We start from the raw sequence: 16,166 nt of genomic DNA, 5'->3' as shown, positions 1-16,166 counted from the left end.
GGATGTTACAGCTATCAAATTTTTTTAGCATGAAAATTTTAGGCTGCTATTTTGTTACAATCCTGTAAAAAACACAGTGTGGAAATGTATACGTATATTTTTTGTATATGTCTATATATATACAGAAACTAAAGCATACTCCTAGCTAAACACATATAGTTTGATTTAAGCAAAACAAGCCTACTAAAGTTGAAGGAGTTCTGTGTATGTAACTAAGGACTAACATTTGGTCTAATAAGAATAGTCAATGTTATTGCTACCTCAGTTTTCCCCTTTGTCATTCCAATCCCCTACTCCATCCTTGAAAATCAGAGGCCACTGTGTCTAAACTTAATAATAATATAATTTACAATTGAACTAAGTTGCAGATATCTCCAGTGTAACTTCCATAGACATAGGCATCATATGCATCTCCCTCCAAACAATAACCATTTTCAGCCATTTCAGTAGATTTTCAGCTTGTCTGCTTGTCATTTCTCTTTAGTCCTGCCCACAGTGTTTTTTTAAGCATGAGAATTGTTCTTTGGCACTCCGAGGCCCAGTTCTGAATAATCTTTAACTGAAAGGCAAAAGAGAGGGCAATGAAAGGCAGAACCCTCATGATTCAGTGCATACCACGATGAAAGCTACCTGACATAGCAGACCTCCTTTGAGAGGGAGGAGGACAGACAGCAGAGGGAAGAAGATAGAAGGAAATGCCATCTCAGGCTTCTAAAACCTTGAAAGAAAAGAACACCCTTCTGCTGGCTTTAATAGTTCATAACGACAGCTGTCTTCCCCTTGTGAATGTTTCCTGTGATGTAGCGTTCCCTCATATGACATTCTTCAGTTCCGTCTACCTCTCGTATTGCTTTATGCCTCACTGCACCACAGGAGGCATCATATTGCAAAAAACTCTTCTCTTGTGAAGTGCCCAAGCACCACAAGGATAGTACTTCTCTGTCAGAATGAAAAAAGTCTCCATTACGTATCCCAGCTTTTTTTTTTTCCCCCAGAAATATACCAGTAACAATGAAAATTATCTGACACCATTTAATAAACTAACATTGTAACAGAATTCAGTGAAACTGTCAGATACATTATGGTGGCACTTTGCTGCATAAAGTCTAATGTGCTTTAAAAGTACATGAGACTTTTATATACATATATAAGCATACATAGATATCATGTACACCTATGATGCTGTATAAAAGAAAATGAAAAGTATACATAGCAAATGTGCCTATAGTTATAAAGTTCTGTGTATAATATATGATGTTTTCTAATGTTTCTAATGCTTAATGTTTAATACTGCAAATATAAATATTAGAAATCTAAAGACAGTCTTTGGATTATTCTGTTAAGTAGCTCACTGCATTTCTGAGGTATTAATATTATTTGATATTTGTTTGCTTTACTGTTCATTGAAGGATAAAGTACAAAGTGAAGTGGGTTTTTTTCATTGCTATAGGACGATGTCAGACAAAAATACATGAACCATTTTATGAGGTCAAAAGCTCCAGTGAATACTCAGTAGATTTTCTTCCAATTGATCAAACAATCAAAAATTGAAGGCTGTCCTGCAAATGCTTAGATATATGAACAATTTTACTCCCATAAGTGGCTCTTGATGATATTATTCAATTTCTGAAAGTAAAATCACTCATATGGTTCAGAGCATGCAAGTCTAAATATCAGCAATACATTAACTATTAAAAGCATTATTTTTGCTATAAAACTGCACTTTAAATATACATTCTATTTGACAATAACACATTTAAAACCATTCTGTGAAATAACATTCCTTGACCTCATGGGTTTTTGAGTATGGCTTTTTAAAGATCTATTAAAACAAATCTTAAAGAATTATTTATTTGTTAATTAATTAAAGTATTTTGAAACTTAAACAACATAATGTGTTGGTAAAATCCATTGTTATAGTTTGCAATTATGAGATGACGGTATATGAAAATGTGTATTTTATACTCTTAATTACTATGGCATATTTATTAAACTTGAGTACAAAGCAATACATCCTGTAAGATAGCTGAATGTAACTGTTCTAGCAGTTTAGATCAATCATTTGTTTACTGACAGGTTTTGCTGGATTTTTGGGGGGCCAAGATTGGTGATACACATTCAAATATTGAGCAATATTCACTTTTGACAAAGTTTATAGTTCAATATAAAACTAGGTAAGTTGAATGTTTCCTTTTGTTTTTGTTTTAGGCAAAGTCATGTTTTATTTGTCAGGAAGATTTTTATTTAACAAATACTAAAATACATTTGAAAAATAGTACTTTTTTAGGAAAAAGGTGTGGGTTTTTTTTTTTTTTTATATTGAGCATGTCCAAAAAAAGTGCTATTCTCACCTCACTTTCTAATACAAAGTTCATGTTTCCTATAATGGTTACAGATATGCCAATGAAAACATGTTTAATGGAAATTAATGAAAAGAAAAAAGTATTGTAGTACCCAGTAAAGTCTTACAAAATATTTATTGTTGAAGAAATACAATACAAAAGGTTTTAAAGGTCGGATCCTACAATGCTTTGCTAAGCAAGATGGAAATTAGCAAAGAATGCAGAATTTGACAATAGCTAATTTATTTCTAACAAGATGGATATATGATCTTAGTATTGCATTAGTCATTTAGGCCCAGATCCTCAAAGACATAACACTTTATCTTAATTTTTTTTGAGCAACTGTAATTTAGCCCTTTATTTATTATATAGTTGTGTAAGAATTAAATAATTTGAAGTCTAAAGAAGAGATTGAAAGCTTCTTTTCTAAACAAAAGTGCACTGATCTCTTTGGGTGTTTTGCCTGATTAAGGACTGCAAAAACAGGCCTCAGGGAAGATCAAATAGGAAACATATTAAATGGCTGTGAGATCACACACTAATCCTATCCGAAGGATAAAATCTAATCCTATTTTTGACTGAAGTGTTAAATTCCTCCCAGCCTGTCATCAGCACATGCATAGTTACTTCTTTCTTACTTTTTTGTGTGTGTGTAAAAGAGACAGTTCAATATCAACCTTAATATGTCTTTGTTTAAACTATAATCTATAAAATGTGTTTATGACAAAATAATGACTTAATTAAAAGTATTAAGAATATAATACTTTTATTGAAAACACATATGAAAGGAAATGAGAAGAATTGACTGTTAACTTCAATGACTGTTTTCCATATCTGTCTGTAGCTTTCTGGAACAATTATGTCAAATTCTTTTTGGGGAAAATGTGAGTTTTCTAGCTAGAAATGTAAGTAAGAAAACATGGCATTTGTTCATCCAGCATAGACTTAGTAATTTGTATATTTCCAGTCTCTTATTCTTATAAAAGGCTGTAAAATATTGTGTTTCTAGTAGAGGGAGACATTTAAGTTCTAGCTGAATTAAGTTCTAATTTAATGATTTAATTCTGAATTAAGTTCTAACAGAGTGCTATCCTCTAACACATTCAAAAGTACTTGAAAGCCACATCTATATAACAGATGCACACAATATGCTGTGATTTCTCTGAAACCTCCTTTCATGAACTACCTTCTTAACCTTTTGTTCTGGGATGGCCAAGGGAATTTAGTTACACTGTAAATATTTTATCCAGGTAGAGCATGAAAAAGAGAACATTCTTTAAAATTGGGATAACAGCTGTTTTTTGTTGTTGTTGTTGTTGTTGTTTTTTAATATGGTAAATATAGTATTTCAATGAACTATAGAGAGTATTTTCATCTTGGACATGTCACAAATGCAAAGCTGCATCTTCTGTGATTTTGCCAGAGGATTTAATAAATATTTATTCATAAGAGTAGAAGGATTCAATAAGACTAGTGTTGAATTTATCTATCCCTGTAATCTCAAGTTTCTTTTTGAATATACAGCATGTATACACCATCTGATTCAAAGACTTCAGTTGATAGTCTGTTAGATAAGTTCTGATGGTAAGTAAACTACTCTTGGGGCTGCTTATTTTTCAGTCCCATCTTAAAGCATCTAACTAGAGTCAAACAAGACAGTCCAACAGCTAAGGAGCTTTTTATGGTGTCTTGAAAATTTTCCTTTTTCATTTGTCAAATTTTAATAATTTTAAAACTGTTAAATAATTTAATTATTTATTCACCAATATAAATGGTTGAGAAAAAATGTTGAGTGAAAAAAAAATTCAGGCCTTTTCATAGTATTACAAATATCTGCATTAGTTCCCAACTTTTTTTGTATCAATGCATGAGAGTGTTTTTATAGTGGATAAATTTTATATGAAAGGCCCTATATTAAAAATAAACAAAAATATCAGAATACATGGCATAAGACTTGTTTCCAACTAGCATCTCATGTATACAAACATCAAAACCTATCCTTGACATATTGCAGCAATCAGCTTAATAGGTAAAATGAAAGAGTATGGAAATATATGTCAAATACTGATTTTAATGCCAAGCTTTTCTCAGGTAGTAATTAAAAAATAATCAGAAAAAAGATACAATAAATATAGAAGATTCCTTATGTTTCCATGTTATATTTTTCTGAAATTATTTTATACTATTGCACAAAAAATGAAAATCTGAGCTCCAAAATATATGTATACAAAATATGAATAATGAAAGTGATATCAGCCATTAGAACTACTGGAACTAATGTTCAAATCTTCGGAAAAAAATACAAAAATATGTTTGGATGGAGTCTCAAACAGAAATCTTAAGCAAAATCTGGGATATTAACACTAATATTTGGACCATGTATCCCTTTAAAATTATACTTTATTTTTAAAATTTGCAATCTGAATATGATAATATTCACTTCCTGTCTTAAAACACTGGGGAGTATTGCTGCGTAAGTTGAACAGTTACACATTTCAGTGGTAGAAGTGATGTCTGAATGCAGCTTTTATTAGCTTCTTAAGTGCCCAGTACTGTTCCCATTGGCAGTGCTCCCATTGACTTCAATCAGGGCAGGAACAGGCCCTAATTTTGTAAGGCACTTTAGGATCCTTTGGGAAGAAAGGTGTTAGAAGAATACAAGCCGCAATTATTAATTAGTTGTCAACAAAGCACTCTCACAAATATCTCCCATAGTCAGAGAACATCATATCTTAATTTCAAATTTCAGTTTGCTGCAGCAATTTTAATGCTGCTGCTGAATGATTATTTGTCCAGGCACTGAGACATTTTGTGACACCACAATTTCCAACTTTGACATGAAGAATTTTAATTCCTGTGTAATGAAGAAAAAACCAAAAAATCTAAGCTGACCAAAAGGATTTTTCTGGATGCCTACAAGTTTAAGATTTTGTAATATACTAAGTATTCAATACTCTACATTCTGTATGTTTTTACTGTTGCATCTCTACATTTGGACAATGAAAATAAAATAATCGTTTTCACTTCTGGTAAGAACAATCCTTGCTTTCAGATTCTCTGCCCTGCATAAAACTACTTTCTTCTCAGTTTTAAGAAATAGTTTTGACAACATTTATCTTTTAGGTATTTGAAATGCAGAGATAAATATAAATTGACCGTATTCCCAAAACAGGATTTCACTAAAAAGGGCTCCTATTTCATCACTGTGGCAATTTAGCTAGTTGAAACACAGAGAGGTGCAAGGCCTCTTAGTCATTGTTCACTCACTTCCTAAAAACCCAGTGAGTCCCAAAAATAAACATGACCTGATTTTTCAGAGTTCAATGACAACAACAAAAACAATAACAACAGCAATTCTTATTTAGGCCTTTGGATGACAGCTATTTAACATCTTTATATTTCATTCAAATTCTGTATTCCCTGTTCGAATAAAAAAATCTAACTTTTTTAGAAGACAAGACAAAATGAAGACATTCATAACCTATAACTACTTATCTTCCATATATGGCTTTACAGTTCAAATCTCTGAATAAATAAAATTATTCATTAACCCTCCCAGTACCTTTCTGTCATTAGGCTTAAACATTATTATGAGTAACCTTTTCAAGCCAGTAACATTCAATTAAAAACAAAATACAGGAAAACAAAAAGTAAGCATTTCAGAAATTGAACTAGCATTAGATTTCAAGGTCCTCAGGCCTTTCTGAGCATATCAAAATGCTCGCTGATGCACACATGTAATCGCATATTGTCTACATGAGTTAAAACAGAAAGTTCCCTTTTTAGAGGAAGAAAAGACTTTGGTAACAGTAATCATTATCCTAATATGTTCAGAAACACCTACTTCGTCAAGCAAACCTTAACTCACACTAAGGACTGACTTAAGCCTGCACGTGTCAGACATATATTTGAATTCCTTTTCTCCAAACATGTAAGAATTACACAAATATTCTGACTGAACCTGATAAGACTACTCACATCAATCAACTTATTCACATGGGGAAGTAGTCAGAGAATAAAAATCTACCTTCAAACTTTTGTCTTCATTGCCGTGTTAAATTATCTTTCCGTTAGGGTTGTGAAGTAATATCGAACTTTAAATGATAAATGATCATTTGTGAGGCCTTAAATCAACACACAGAGCAGGAGGTAAGGGTAACTAAGTATAAGACAATCATAAAAGAAAAATAGTTTCACTATGCAACTGTAAGTTGAAATTACATAGTATTGATCAGGCCAAAGTTGGGAAATTTGATATTTCACCATAGATTATTACATAGAGCAGTAAATAATTCCCAAACATTCAAATAGCAAATGAGGTAAAATTAATACATATTTTAAGATTTTAAAAAATTAGTCCAATTCATTTGGACAATCAATCCTAAGATAAATATTATGAAGACAAAATGACGAGAGAATGCTTTTTTTCTCCATAATTAAAGCTCTGATCCTAAACAAATCTAACAAAAACTTCTTAGTAATCCAAGAATTCTTAAGAAATATTTAATTACAGCTAACATTCAGTATATAAAATATACTGAAAATAAACATAGTCAGTATATAAATTTAGGTATGGATGAAAAATTATTAACCATTATAAATACATTCAATGATGTTTCTAAAAATTGGTGAATTTAGAATAATTATTTTAACTACTTTTCATATTTATAGAAACTTTTCTCAAAAGAGTAGCAACTTCTTATTCTTTAGGAAAAAAATGTTAAAGAGAAGTTGATGTACAAGTTAGTACAATATGCATTAGTAGACTTCTACCATTTAAAAATTTTAAGTAATATATTGCACAATAAACCTAATAGATTATACTGCTCAACATGATATTATGGTACATTGTCACTTAGTTGTTGGTAGCTATTACCTGTCATGCCAAAAAGGTAAAAAGAAACATTTCAGACCTGATCAGAAATTGTCAATGAGAAGTTCATTTTACCACTTAAACTACTCTGCTGAAAAGCTTCATTATATTAGCATTGCCTGCTTACAAGACAGTTCCTCTTTTTGAGACAAGGTGCATTAAAAAAAAATCAACTACAACAAAAAAAAGCTTCATTCTGCACTGACTGGTGCCCCAGACATACATACGTATAAATATATGTTTATGCATGTATGTATTCATGTTACAGATTTACACTAACGATGCTATAAATAGAATTTAAAAAAAAAATCCCTACCTAAAATATAATTTCCTTTGACTTTGATGAGGATTTTGCTTAAGGTCTTATTCCAGCTATCAGAGCTACAAAAGCAAACACTTATGTCTCTTCACTGCCTCACAGTATAAGAATGTAGAGAGAAGGAGGGGAGAAATGTAGACCATATGATTCTGTTTAGAAAATCAACAGCTATCTAAAAGAGTACAGTATTTTTCTTTAACAGAAAATACACACACTAAGAACAATAGTTTAGATCCCTCTGCAGATAATTGTGCTCCGTACTCGAAATAAAATAAAAAGCAGATTTCAAAACAAAGGCAAGCAGTTTGATTCAGTAATGTGAAGGAAAAAAGAATAAGACAAGGGAACAGAAAATTAAAATAGAAAATGTATAACCGTTAACTCCATTTTAAAGAGTTAGATTGTTTTTTAAACGTTAATGTTATAAACTTAATGAACCCATCAATATATAGTATTTTAAAATCATTTCCACAACTGGTATTAACTACATTGCATGCTGTCTTTGGATGGAAATAAACTAAAAATATCCACCCTTAAAAGACCAGGCATAATTTAATCACTGAAGAAAGAAAACAACCTTTAGAAACACCCAAAGTTATAACTGATAGAGATGTTATAACCAATTGAGATTTGAAATGCAGGTATTTTCCCTATGCAAGGTAAGCTAATAAACAGTCTCTAACAGCAAGAGACAGAAACATAAGACAAACTGTAAAGACATTCCATACTTTCAAAAAATGAAATCAATGGGAGAATTTTCATTCACTTCAAAAACATCAAATATATTGATTAGCCAATTTTTCCTTTGATGCACTTTTCATCATCACTAAGGGAAGATGTTTATACTTGGGAAGAAATGATTCAGCAGACTATTCATTCTTTGAAAGTATATCGTTCAAGTTCTTTGATCTTAATGTAAGCATTTCTTATAAATTTGAAAAGAAAAATGTAAATATTATTGAATTTTGAGCTTAATGTGAAATATACTGTAACCTATACATTTGGGTTTGCTATAAATTATCAGATAAAATCTAACTGAATGTGCAGTACTGTATGTAACGGTGCATAAACTCATGTAATCACATCATTATATCACTTATAAATAGTTCTATGAATGACTTAAAACTATGTGAAAACTATTTCAAATTGCATGACTAATAAATTTTAGATAAATTTAATGACATAATTGATTCAACTTAATAAACTGCCAACCTGAAAATGCATTTAAAATGTTTAATTTTATAAATTTTAAAATGGAATTTACAATGATAAAACTGTATCATAGCTGAAGAGTATCAATAGTGTGAACAACCCTGCTTTAATTTTAGCAGAAAACCACTGCCGTTGGGACTACCAGCTTTATTATAGTTGTGACTAAAAAACTGAATAGATCACCTAAGTTCAGCATTTAGAAATAGAACAAATCTTTGTCATGCAATAATTACTGCATAATTAAATACAGTTATGAATTTATTATTTTAAAACTAAATTCAGATATCTAACATTGAGAGCTTTGTAAGAACTGTTTCCGTTTTCATAAATACATTTGATATATGTTTATTCATATGACTGGACAAACTAATTTCTATTGTAATGAAGTTACAGCAAAGTTAAATTCAGGCCACTCCTGTTATATGATACTACTTCGAATGTAAAAGGCAGAGTTTTAAGGTGCGGGAATATTAGTATCCCTCATTCTATATTCAGCCAGTTGCAAACTGGATTTGAGCCTGAACTTTTGTTCCTAGCAACCCCAAACCAACATTTATGTTACTATATTAGACAAATTGAAGTCTTGTAGGACTTGAGTGACTTTTTGGTGACTGTGGATATAGCATTTGCATGGTTCATATGCTATATGAAGAAATTTTGCTTCATTCCAGGTCTAAAAGCTTTCAAAACACACATGGAAATATTCTTATATCACACTAAAGATGATGTTAATTAAAGAAATACAGATAAATATAAGTGTATGCATACATATATACATATATATATGCATACTTATACATATATATGTATACATACACTTCCATATATATATACACATATATTTTTCTTTTTTTTAAATACAGATGGTGAAAAAATACAGACGGTTAAAATAATAATTTACTTGGTAATTAAACTCTGTTTTCAGAAATTAGAAAACTGTACTAGATTGTCACCTTTCAAGTTTTATTTTAAGAATCTAACTTAGTCACTACTTTTATTTAAAAGTATTTTTGAATAAAGTTGATATGATGTCTCTGACAACAGCAATCTCACACTTTGTCCCCTTTCCCAAATAGGAATATAAATTTTTGTCACAGTATCGGTACAAAATTACCAGAAGGTGTTGATAATCCAATGTTCACAAAATCAGATATATTGTTGAAATCATGAGAAGAAAATGTTTTATTACATGAAATATTGAAATAGACAATTATTATTTCAACTTTCTATCTTACCCCACTCTAGACATATTTTTGGAAGGTCATCCAGAACCATGTCATGATATACAATAGGAATCATGTGTCCAAACAGAAAAAAAAATCATTTACATTTGACATGGTCTATAGTTTTCTGCAAAATTTAAAAATACTGTAAATATGAGGCTGCAAAATTCCTGTAAAAGTGGTTGCATCTTCCATAGCAAAAACACCACAAAGGGAACAATTTGTATCAATAGTTATTTCACCTAATTCAAGGTTTCAGAACCAAGCCCACAGAATTAAATAAAGGTATGTTGTCAGTTCATATGGTCCATCATTCTCAAGAACCACATTTGTATATGTGGATGTAAACTGAACTTCCCATATAATCAGGACAATATGGTTCCAAGATCAATTTTACAGTGCTATACTACATTAATGTTCAGTTAATTTGTCAGCAGATTGGAAATAGATGTAATTCATTTTGGAGGTACGTAGCAGAACTACAAACGTTTATCATTACTGTATTCAAATTTTTACCTTTACAAAAAAAAATGCTAAGAGAATGGCTTATTTCAATGACAAAAAGCCAAACTCATAAGAGCAAGGTAAATGTTTTGTAACTTCCTTAAGTGAATGGAATCCAGTTTTGTACTTACACAACTAGAAGCAAAATGTGGCCCATTAGCTGTAAGTTAAATAGTTAATTTGATAACCATTTAATTACAAACTTCATTACACTTTATTTCTTTGTATATTCAATTAACTAAATGCCTCTGGTTCCTAGGACCTAAATGTGCCTCTTTTTGTTTCCTAACTCTGTTCTCTTCAGTGTTTTAAGAATAAACAATTATTCTAAAGCATAACTGTGCTTAGTATTTCTGAAGTATTATCATACTGCTAGGTACTCGGAAAGGTAGCTGAATAATGAACAGAAAAAAGCAATATAAATTGTAAAGACTTGTGGTATTTATATTAGGATAGTATTTATACATAGATGGATAAACAAAAATCTGTAAGACAGTATTGCTGGACTGCAAGGAGATCTATGTGCTCTCATTTCATCAGAGAACATTGCAAATCTTCTTAGAAGGGTCTGGAAATGATGTAAATGAACAACTAGTACGGCCGTCCTGTTCAGAGTGCTGCTATCCTGCCCACTCCTCTCACAGAACCCCCTCACTCGTCTACTCCTCCATCTTCTTGTCACTCCTTAGCTTGAGGTTCTACATTTTCCAGAGTAAATGGATGCTGCAGAAGGGAGGTACAATTCCCTACAGTCAAATAATCAATACAGATGTGAAGACCATTTGAAGGCTGACAGCTATGGAATTGTGTCTGCCATTCACTCTCTCTTCTCTCCCCATTTTTCTTGTTTAATATCAGTAGTGCCAATAAAGTTCTCAGTTCTGCATAAGACAAAGATTTTGGCCTCCTTCTCTAGAGGCTGGTTTGGAGATGCTGCATTTCAGTATGCCAGTCTTAAACCAAATGAAAGGTTATTCAAGCTCCCTGGAGACACTGAGCAATATAAAGAACCTGCCCTCTAAAAATGAAGGAGTTCTTGTTTACCCTCTCCTTCAGGATGTAGTGCCTTAATGGACTCAGCCCCTGAGAGGGAACCATATGCATTAAGCAGACTCTTAAGTTTCTGTAAGAAACACACAATGCGCTGGTCATACATTTGAACTCCAGCTAAATAAAAGTCTAAACAACCTACAGAACCAGGATTTTACCTTCAGATTGTATGAACAACCATGATTAGCTATTCCTGCCTTTTCAGATATATTTTCTAAATTGTGTTTTCCATGGGTCAGAGAGTCTTTTCTTAATGACATCTTATCATTAATTTTGTCATATTACTTTAAGAATTAAATTATTATGTGAGATGAGAAAAGGTACCACCACATCTAATATGTTTTCCTAAAAGGAATACTCCTAAGAATTAGCTATATGCTTTGTAAAAAATGAAAACATAGGAAAACATTAAAGGAAAGGAAAGGAAAGGAAAGGAAAGGAAAGGAAAGGAAAGGAAAGGAAAGGAAAGGAAAGGAAAGGAAAGGAAAGGAAAGGAAAGGAAAGGAAAGGAAAGGAAAGGAAAGGAAAGGAAAGGAAAGGAAAGGAAAGGAAAGGAAAGGAAAGGAAAGGAAAGGAAAGGAAAGGAAAGGAAAGGAAAGGAAAGGAAAGGAAAGGAAAGGAAAGGAAAGGAAAGGAAAGGAAAGGAAAGGAAAGGAAAGGAAAGGAAAGGAAAGGAAAGGAAAGGAAAGGAAAGGGAAGGGAAGGGAAGGAAAGGAAAGGAAAGGAAAGGAAAGGAAAGGAAAGGAAAGGAAAGGAAAGGAAAGGAAAGGAAAGGAAAGGAAAGGAAAGGAAAAGGGGAAGAATGAACAAAGAAAAAGAAGAGACAGAGAGAGAAAAAGGTATCTCAACCCTAAGCTCACCATTAGTATTTAGGACATTAAATTGGCACAATATGAAAAAACAAAAGAAAGTACAAAGAATATTTCTTTTACTTCGTAAGTATAAATGTTCTGTATTATCACAATCCATGGTTTGATTCTAGTAGTTACATTAAGAAATTAGGATTCTCTTCCACCTTTTTTCCTCTTTTATCACAGAATTTCATGCACTTTTGAAATAAAATGTGAGGCCATATGAGTGATTCAGTAAGCTCAATATTACTTGTCAAAAAACTAAAAAAAAAAAACCCAGGGGAAAAAAAAAATCACTTTAATAACCAACCTAAACCAGTCTGATAACCAACCTAAAACAAGCTAAAATAGTATTCAGAATTCTTCAGATTGGGATTTTTTTTCTTCTTCTTCTTACACTTTTACCCCTTTGGTCAGCACTAACTCAGCAGATCATCATGCAGGAGGTTTCACTGATCTTGCTTACAAAACAAAGGTAATATTCTTATACAAATGTTTTTTTCTTTAAACAAATTATCCTGTGTTTCAAATCAGAAGCACATGCCCTTTTGTCAAGTCACATTCTGATCTACTTTTTCTTACTATAATTTTCCACAGATGATATATCATTGTAGCCACTGAGTGAGTAATCCTAATTCCATTGAAGTCCTCATTCACAAATAGCCCTTTCAGGTGAGTTTCATGGTAACTATGGACCAAAGAATATTATTTTGCACTCTATATCCTTTTTTAAGGATTTATCTTCAAGAATGCACTTTCTGAAGGTAATTGATGCCATTTAATTTTTTTCTCCACTAATGGAACTGATAATATATTTTTTCTACTGAAGATGAGAAATTGAAGAGATTTAAATTAATTGTTCTGATTTTAGTGTAGACCCATAGAAAAGTTCTTCATTACCAGTTATTAAGTGTTTGTAGAAAACATGGAACCAGCAGTACTACTGGCCTCAGAAATGGCAGCATCGGAATGTAAGCAAAAACAGACTGCCGAGGCATTTCTATCAGCTATTTCTTAAAAATCCAAGCAATTCCTGCTCATTTACTCATTTGTGGATGCTGCCTCTTTGTGGCAGAATGCCATGTAAAATGTACCTTTCACATTAAAGACCTAATCCTAAATTTGTATTGACACCTATGCAAACTCCTGTTTATGAGTTTAGAATCGCAGAGAAAAAAAAGATATATACACATGAATAGACACATACTGTTTGCAGGACCTTCTCATTCAATCCTTATTGAGTTAACCTTTCTCTTAGTGAATGATGAAGCCAGTGAGGCTGAAAATTTTCTTACTTATACCCATTTAACAACAGTGTGCCTCTACTGAGTTTAAATGGAAGGAGAACCAGGCCACTGGTTTCCGCAATGGTTATAAAGGAGGTAATTCAAAATTAGGGCTCCAGAACTGCACCTCAGGCAGCAATACTCACATCTCTCACTAGTGTCAATGGGAAGTCTGCAGGAGATTGAGAGCTGTGCACAGAATAGCCATGTGTTGTGTCTCTAGTGACAAAAGAACACTCCTCATATCTGCATTTCAAACTGAAATAAAATTCCACTTACTAAACTGTCCAAGCTAAATACAGTCATGCCTTTTTTTTTTTTTTTTTTGCTTTTGCTCATTGTGGGTGGCATAGAGGGAAGAACACATGCCAACAAAACATTTATCTTGAATTCCAAAGGACCAGTTATATAGCTTTGTTTTTGTAGAAAGTGACAGATTGTACATGGATAGGAAAAGCAGAACAGAACAGAGCCCTTTTGCAATAAAAGATGTACTAGTGAGCAACTCTGCAAACAATACCAAACATGATAACCTAATGAAGAAATACAAAACCACATGTGAAATATCACTTACCCTGTTCCATATATTGAAGAACACTTCAGCAAAGAAACAAAATGTAAATATAAAACTATCCTATTCAATATGTTGGTGAAACACATATCCGTGTGTCACTCTCTGACCCATGTTATATATGCTGGTAATTACCATATGTTGTGTTTTGAAAATAGAGAACACATTATGATTTGCCTAAAAATGTTAGATCTTTCTTATGAGCCATAATCGCTAATAAAGAGAATCCAACGCACAAACAGATGATTTTGGCAAGAAATTTTAAACTGCAGATACTCATTACTTCATGTTCTTACATTTGAAGTATTTATCAAGTGTTTATTCAGAAACTATTAAAAAATCACATGTGTTGGGATACATATGAGACATCAGTTGTCCCATCTTACAGTGATGCCGTGTTTATGAATATCCTTGCCATTGCCTGCTGCCCAAAGGGGTAAAGACATTGTATATAGATGTGTACAGTCCATCATTTGGTCTTTCAGGATGCCAGTAAACACATGGATCTGTACAAGTGCAATTGTACTTTACTAAACAATCAGAAACTGGCTACAACAGTTGTAAAATCATTATATTTTGGTTAACTAAAAAAAAGAAAAAAAGGGGAAAAAAAAAGAAACCTGACAAATCAGAAATAAAACACTTTTTTTCCTGCTAAAATGAATGCTTCTACATGTCCCTCACTAGTTCGCCCAACCAGATGCCTGAGCAGGAGGTTGTTAAAAGGTACATTTTTAAATTGAGAAATATGATTTTTTTTTCTGTTGTGATTGGATTATATGTCTTAGATTGTCTGTTAAGATTTGGTCATAATTGGCATTATCTGTAATGATATAAAAGGTCCTCCTGATACTACATCAGCTTTGGAAAAAAAGCTCTCAATGTAGTGTGCAACACTTTAAAGCCATCCGCAGACTTTGGACCCCATCCTGAAAAAAGAAAAAACACTTAAACATCCCAGTAATTTTACTTGTAAGAATAGTTCTGCATCCTCTATCCTAATGTTTTGGGCATTTGACTAACTTTGCTCAATGAGTGAGTTTATGGGACTACACACATTGGTAAAGTTGTTCATGTGCTTAAGTGCCTGCAGGATGAAGGCCTAAGCTGGGACTTCTTTCACAAGTAGAGATACTCAAGTGAGTAAGAATTTGGAGGATTAGGCCCTAAAATAGTGAAGGAAAGAGAAATGCTAATGTGCATATAAAAATAGGTGCTACAATAAAATATTTTTTTTATATTTCATCAATAAGTTATTTTCACTAACCAGTTATGGATCATATATCTCTGCACTCTTTAATGATTTGTCCACATCTACAGTGATCCTTTTAAAGATCATAATATATTTTTTAATTCAAAAGTCCAGAAAGCATACAAACACATCCTTAAAAAAAGGAAACCTTGTATTAAAGTCGGGGTGTGCTAATCTCTCCATAAAAGCCATTTAGACTCACCCATGGCTAGAAGGGGAAAATGTGCGCTGTACTCTTCAACCAGAAAGAAAACAAAATAAACAATGTCTGTACAAAAAGAAAAAAAAAAGTGACCATGACTTTTGTACTTGTAACCTGAATATGACCTGGCAAGACCCTCCTGCCACCTTCCCCAAGCACACATGGACACACACACAATGCCAGTGTTGTGCCCAATTTACACAATAGGTGGTTTCCTACTTCCAAACACAGTAAAAGAAAAAAAGAAGGAAAAAACCTCCACACAAACTGAAAATAAAATAAACAGCACACCCTTTCAGAATCATTCCCCGAAGCTGAAAAATCCTGTGCCAAGGCACTTCACCCTACAATAAAATGAATTAAAGGGGGAAAAAAGGAGTGGGGCGAGGTGGGGGGGAGGTCAGCATTTACGTTTCTTTGTTTTGCATGTGGTTGTTAAATACAAATACTCTAGAGAAGGAGCTGCTGTGGTTGGCGGGGG

The sequence above is a fragment of the Pygoscelis adeliae genome, unplaced genomic scaffold, assembly GCF_000699105.1.
Source record: "Pygoscelis adeliae isolate BGI_AS28 unplaced genomic scaffold, ASM69910v1 Scaffold37, whole genome shotgun sequence".
Taxonomy (NCBI): domain Eukaryota; kingdom Metazoa; phylum Chordata; class Aves; order Sphenisciformes; family Spheniscidae; genus Pygoscelis; species Pygoscelis adeliae.
This window is presented reverse-complemented; position numbering follows the sequence as displayed.